We start from the raw sequence: 7,041 nt of genomic DNA, 5'->3' as shown, positions 1-7,041 counted from the left end.
ATCTTTCCCCCCCCCCCCCCCTTTCGCTGGGAGTGGGGGGGGGGGGGATCAAGAAAAACCAGGCCTGTCCCTGAAGGTAACTCTGTTTCTGGCTAACATTTAGCTGTTTCTGATCCTGCTGTGCCTTTGTTATCAACCATCAATGATTATATTTTGGACTTGGTTTTAGACAGTTCTTAACTAACATTAACTTAGTTTGCTCAATTAACTTTACAAGGTGGTTTAGCTTAGTTGATAGCGAACTTAGCATGCGACAGGTAGCAGGATCAGCGCGTGGATTTTCCCATTTCCCTTTGCAAATACGGTGGTACTTCTTGGATAACTAGAGCTATCTTCTTTGGTAACTTTTTTCTGAGCTAGCATTTGAATACTTTTAGGTTTTTCATAACCAACATTAACTATCTTTCTTGCAAACATACTGTAGCTATGTTGTGGCTAACATTTTCTAACATCTTCTTTGTAGCAATTCACTTGTTTCTGCTTTAGCTTTACTTCTATCTTTCATACTGTTTTAGCTATCGGCTATTATCTTTGCTAGCATATCTATCTCTAACTGTACTTCAATTAATTATGTAATTCATCTAGCTTTTTTCCTGTGCTAACTCCAAGTTATTTCTACAATAGCCTTTTGCTATACCTTTAATTTGCGATGTTAGTACTTACTTTAAGCTATTTTCATGGCTAACTAAACATGACATATCTGAGGTCTTTACCATTTAGCTTTTTCAATATAAATGTTTTCTTGTTTTTCCAACTCCTCATATCTGGTTAGTCATTTTGATATAAACTCAACTGTAACTATTTTACCTCCTAAAAAACATCAGTCTATCTTTGAATTTAAATGTTTATTTAACACAACTATTTCTGTTTTCTGATAGCCCAGTAGCAGTGTGATACATTTCCTCCTATAAACAGCAGCAGTACCTCCTGCATGTAAAAGTAAAAAAAAATCATAAAGCAGACTGTTACCAGTTGACATGTTTTTCACAAAAATGAAGGGGAAAATCGAATTAGATCCACTTTTCAGACATGTGAGGTTCTGCCTGTCGCCTGGCTGACATTGATTAGTCAGACTGACGGAGCTCTGCGACGTGGTCTGCCAGGAAGGGGGGAGAAAATAACATCAAACCCAGCGACGCAACAGCTCCAATATTTTAGTGTAAACAGTGACAGAGACCAAGGCGAAGCTGAGTAGAAATTTATAATCCATTTGTACATGAATCATTCAGGAGTGGAAAAAAAAAATCAGATTTCATCTGAAACAAATTAGCTTGAAGAAGCTTCAAAGGCCTTTCGCCTGATGTTAAGTGCGTGTTAAATAACATTTGTTTAATATTTGCGTTAATGCCTGATAAACTGAGAATAAGGGAAACAAACGTCGGGTTAGTGTGGTGTTGACGTGACCATCTGTTTATTTGTTAAACCAGACTCGGTTTTGTGAGTGGTTTTGGATGATCTGGGTCACATGGGCTGCTATCAGCTGCATCGATTGGTTTTTTTCCCTCAGTTATGGGTGGATAGTTTCACTGGGTTACAAACCAGTTTCTTATATTCCTTAAATATCTTGTTGAGATCACTTGTATTTCTACTCGTTCATTCAGTCAGAAACTGAACTTCAGTTGAATTGAAAACCATCGCTTTTTTGCCTTACAAAGTTGATCAATTCTATGAATTGAAGGTAAATTATATGATTAAAAACAAATCTCACTACTAGTTGTTATATATTACTGTACTTGTCATACAGTATATAATTGTTATTACAGTATGTGTATATTGTATCAAATAGCAGTGAGTGAATGGTAAACAATGGAGGAGAATGGAGGGTTGGTTGTGGGGCCGTCTTGATTGGTGGAAATCATTACAGTAACGTACACTGTATAACACCTAAAAGTCTTGATGAGTGTGTGTGGTTGTGTGAAGGGACACTGCTGTGCTGTGGCTCTTCCTTCTACACTTAATGTTTTTGCTAAGCCCTTCATAACAAACGCTGCGATGACGGAGCTCCTCAGGCATCTGAGTCCAAACCACAGTGACTCCTCGGGTCTAAACTTAACCAAACCTTAACCACAGCCTCATCATCAGCTTTAAACAAATGTATTTCATCCACAGGGGTAATTTTCTGCTCTCATTATCCTGTCTTATTACTGCCTGTTTCTGCCATCTGCCTGTGTTTTTAGCACAGTTTAGTTCTTGTTTTTAACCCGGCACCCAGTGAAAAAGACAGACACATTTGTAGGTTTGGAGGTGTGGATGGACAGCTGTGACAGGTCCTGCTCTTGCTGTTCATTTTGATGTTCAAATGTATCACTGAGTTTAAATCATTACCTTTCCTTCTTCTTCTGCATGTCTTTGATGGCAGTGGAAAACCTTTTGTTGCAACACTGCCATCCTGTGGTCGTGTCTTCTGATCTTAATCACTTCATAACTAGCGTTTCTTTTTTGTTGTTTTGTTGTTGTAGCTCTTCTTAAACCAAATCTATTTATTTATTGTTTTATGAATCACCCAGGTGATGAACTATAAATAAATCCACTCTGGACTCTTTAAAATAAGCAGAAAACAAACAGCGGCGAAAACACAACCATAAAGGAAACCAATTTGACAACCTGGGATTTACAAACTCCTTAAACAAAGTGAAAAAACAAAGTAAATGCTTCTGTTCTGTTTTAACTCTGGCCTTGTGTGATCTTTTTTATAAATTAAATACAATCACATAAGTAAGTTCTTCCAGAAACAAGAACAGAGCCGGTGGCTTTTTTTCTTCTGAGGGAGGTTAAAATAATAATAAAAAACTATAGAAGTGAAGGTATTGTTTAACAGAGAAAATAAAAAGCAGCAGATATTTATTCAGACCATTCGGGTGTGCTCATAATGAAAATCAGCTTCTCAGAATTTCTATCCTGGTCCAGAGGAAAAGATGATACAGCTTTGGCACCCCCTCGTGGTTAAACCGGAGCCTGAATGATACAAAGGGCAACACTAATAAATGTCCAGCAGAGGGCAGCATCACTGAATGTATATTTTTGGATACGTTTGCAGCAGTATGTAGTAGTCATGATAATCTTGAGTGAATATGACTAGTTCACAGCTACAGTGTGGTTCATTAGATTCACTGTTTTTAATCAACTGACCGACCTAAAGAGTTTTATAACTTCGTGTTAAAAAGTGAGTCACAACATGTCTATGTAGGTTTTCTATGTAAGTCTCGGTTTCACCCCTTCATCCAAGAGGCTTCGTCAGTTCTAACTGGTGTTGATCCTCCTTCAGCGTGCCTAAATACCTGACTGAGAGTCAGTCTACTAAAACAGTGGAGGTGACCACGCCCTGGTCCACTGGCAGGACGGTCCTGGCCACCATGTGAGTCACATGGGAGGTTGGTGTTACCTGAGGGACACAGTCGTCCGTGTGGTTGTTCGGTGAATGAGGGTTGCGTCTTCTGGGGAGTGACCTCAGGACAACGCTGTAATTGGACGATGGATGGTTGTCTTCAGCCTCTGCTCAGCTGAGTGATGGTTTAATACATGGTTTGGAGTAGAAGTACACTAACACACATGCTGGTTTGTGGAGGGTACTGTACAGGGTCCAGGCTCCAGATGTTTTTCCTCTCTTCTCTGCACCACTGTCTGTTAAACCCATCTCTCTGCTCCCAGTCTGACCTACGTCCTCTCCATCACAACTACTCCTTCACATTCTTCCTCCTCTCACCTTCATCCCTCTCTCTGTCCACCCCTAATTCTCATCTGTCTCCCTGTGGTCGCCTCCTCCTGCTCCTGCACTCTGACCCCGGCCGTTCCCTCCTGGTTGTTCTCCTCCAAATCTGTCTTCTTCATCCTCTGTTCATGACCCAGTGCTGTCAGAGTCATTCAGTACACTGGGATGACATCAGCCTCCCGCTCACTCACATCAAAGTGTCCGACACGTGATCCTTCCAGGAAGAGAAAGAGAGTGAAGAGTGTGTTTGTGTCATTGTGGCCCCTCTCCTCAGTCTCTCTGACCCACCTGTGGGGTTTTTAACCAAGCCTATACAGAGTCTGTGTTAGAACTATTAGAACTGCTGAACTTGGACTGATCTGTACAGTCAGTGACACAGTTGACACCACCTACTGTACAACCAAGGCTTACTGTGATACTGTGATACTGTGATACTGTGGTACTGTGGTACTGTGGTACTGTGATGCTGTGGTACTGTGGTACTGTGGTACTGTGATACTGTGATACAGTGATACTGTGATGCTGTGGTACTGTGATACTGTGACACTGTGGTACTGTGGTACTGAGATACTGTGGTACTGTGGTACTGTGTTACTGTGATACTGTGATACAGTGATACTGTGATGCTGTGGTACTGTGATACTGTGATACAGTGATACAGTGATGCTGTGGTACTGTGATACTGTGATACTGTGGTACTGTGATACTGTGGTGCTGTGATACTGTGGTACTGTGATGCTGTGATACTGTGGTACTGTGGTACTGTGGTACTGTGTTACTGTGATACTGTGATACAGTGATACTGTGATGCTGTGGTACTGTGATACTGTGGTACTGTGATGCTGTGATACTGTGGTACTGTGATGCTGTGGTACTGTGATACTGTGGTGCTGTGATACTGTGGTACTGTGGTACTGAGATACTGTGGTACTGTGGTACTGTGGTCTTGTGGTACTGTGACACTGTGGTACTGTGGTACTGTGTTACTGTGATACTGTGATACAGTGATACAGTGATGCTGTGGTACTGTGATACTGTGCTACTGTGATACTGTGGTACAGTGTAATCTGATTTCAGTCTGATAGTTGTCCATCCTTCTACTTATATTGGCTAATCTTTTAAAGTTGCATATTGAACTGATCCAAGGTAAAAAGGCAGTATTCTGTACTGTAGGGTGTGTAGCCCACGTAGAGTAGACTGCTGCCTATGCAGTATGGTCTACAAGGCCAAAGGAGCTGAATGTTGGTCTACTGCAGTGGTTCTCAGTTTAATTTCTGTCATAAATGGGGTAATTGTTTAAAAGCCACGAATGTAGGTTTATATTTTCATTTTTTACTGTTTGTAACTTTAATGGAAATATCGATTGTACATTAAATGAACCTTTTTGTAATCTATGTTTTTTTGGGTCTTCGTTTTTGTTGACTCGGTTGCTTGTTTCACGCTGAAAATCTGGCAACCTTGTCACACCGCGGTCCAACCGTGTGTGTGTGTGTGGCTCTCTGTTCACTCGAGGGAAAACAAATACGTTTTAGTGTTAATGTCCACGCTGGTCTTCAACTTCTTCTTCGTGGTGACAGTGGACGAGTGTAGGAACTGATGTCTAATTATAGTAATGTGAGTTTGTAGGCTTCATGTCAGGATGGCCGAGCGGTCTAAGGCGCTGCGTTCAGGTCGCAGTCTCCCCTGGAGGCGTGGGTTCGAATCCCACTTCTGACAGTAACATTTTGACAGGAATATATACAGTATATATCTATATATATGCTATGTACTGCAACCATGCAGGAGGAGGTGCTGTTGTCAACGGTGACACTTATCCCTCTAATTACAGTATTCTCTGTTTGAATACTTCAGGCCTGGTTTCCACCTAAAACTGCAGTTTTATATTCGGTGACACTGCGTGATTTTTCTGCAGATTCATATTTGTATTTTTGTCAATATATTTTAAAACTTGAGTAGTTACCACAAACGATCCACAGCTCTTTAAAGAAGTATTTCTCAATACTGAATATATAATAATATATATCAATATATATATATCAATATATTCAAACAAAACACAGAACTTTACTAAGATTTGACTTGTCAACATCAGTGATGGTAATTCTCGTCTTTTTGTTTGTACATTCCTCTGATACAACCCAACCTGTAGTTGGACGGGCTGTCCTCATCTCAGTTTGACCAACACTGTGGCTCCTCCTAGGACAGGGACAGCAGCCAGGCCACCTCCTCCCCCGGAGGAGCAGAGCCTCCCTGCTGGAGAGTCACACTTTATGACAATGCTGGGTTTTCTCCATTTCATGCTCTCATACTCTCCATTGTCCTGGAGCTGACACAGCTCCCCTCAGTCTGCCTGGCTTCAAAAGATCATGTGACATTGCCTCATCCTGTGCTGAATTCAAACAGCCAGATTTTTTTTGTCCTGCTCCGCCCTCCTTGACGCTCTCTTCCCAACACTTTTACACTTTTATCTGTTCATCTCTCACCCTGTTGTTCTCTCACTCCTCTCCCACTTGATTGAACGTTTTCCTGTGAAAACACTGAGCTCCTTGTGTGTCTGACTGTCTATTTTGGTGTTGATTGTTTTGTCTGAGTCACCCACACACGATGGATCCAGATCTAGTGCGATGTGTGAAAACAGACAGTTCAGAAGATCCAGCTCTTGTGACACGACCTCTCAGACTGAGGTCAGTTAAAAAAAAATCACTTTCACATCTAATAAAATCCCATTCAGGAACACAAACGACTTTGATTTGAAAATCTATTTCCGATATTTTTTTCACAGAGGTATGTTGCTGTGGCAGAAACCAGCAGTGCAGTACTGGCAGCGGCCTGTAGTATCATTATTATTATATAGTGGTTCTTTTCTTAAGCCGGTGCAGCTCTTGCATTTGTCCTGTTATTTCAGTTTGGACAGATTCCTCACATGTAAAATGAATTTCACATTTGAAACAATGGACTAGCATTAGTGCTAACCAAAAGAATGTTGACAAATGCAACTAATAAATACACTGAATGATCCAGGGAGTGGAGTTTTCCCGACAGATCCTGGAACTCATTGCACACATGCATGCAAATAATTGCATTTGGACGGGAAATAACGAGGCTTAGCGTAAATCCTTTCCAATAATATTCCCAGCCTTAATGTCAGCTGAACAGATAATGGAACACATGTTTATAGATCTCAGAGCGCTCTTAAATCGTTGCGTTAAATGTGGATCCTGGTGTGTACTGTATCCAACCAGGGCTCTGTTGCTAGGTGACCTCAGAAAAAGGCAGGACTAGCTGGTGACGGAAATACTTCATTGATCAGATCACTTTATTCTAGTTTAACA

At 41.1% G+C, this 7,041-nt stretch overlaps 1 non-coding gene across 1 annotated transcript; it reads left to right on the top strand.

Annotated features, from left to right (window-relative positions):
* Positions 1-5,342: 5,342 nt before the first annotated feature.
* trnal-cag (transfer RNA leucine (anticodon CAG)) lies at positions 5,343-5,425 on the top strand. Its single transcript has one exon. It is a non-coding gene; the product is annotated as a tRNA-Leu (tRNA).
* The last annotated feature ends 1,616 nt before the right edge of the window (positions 5,426-7,041 follow it).

Source organism: Cynoglossus semilaevis, chromosome 1, assembly GCF_000523025.1.
Source record: "Cynoglossus semilaevis isolate Cse_v1.0 chromosome 1, Cse_v1.0, whole genome shotgun sequence".
Classification (NCBI taxonomy): domain Eukaryota; kingdom Metazoa; phylum Chordata; class Actinopteri; order Pleuronectiformes; family Cynoglossidae; genus Cynoglossus; species Cynoglossus semilaevis.
Note: the sequence above shows the minus strand (reverse complement) of the source record. Positions and strands in the feature narration are given on the sequence as shown.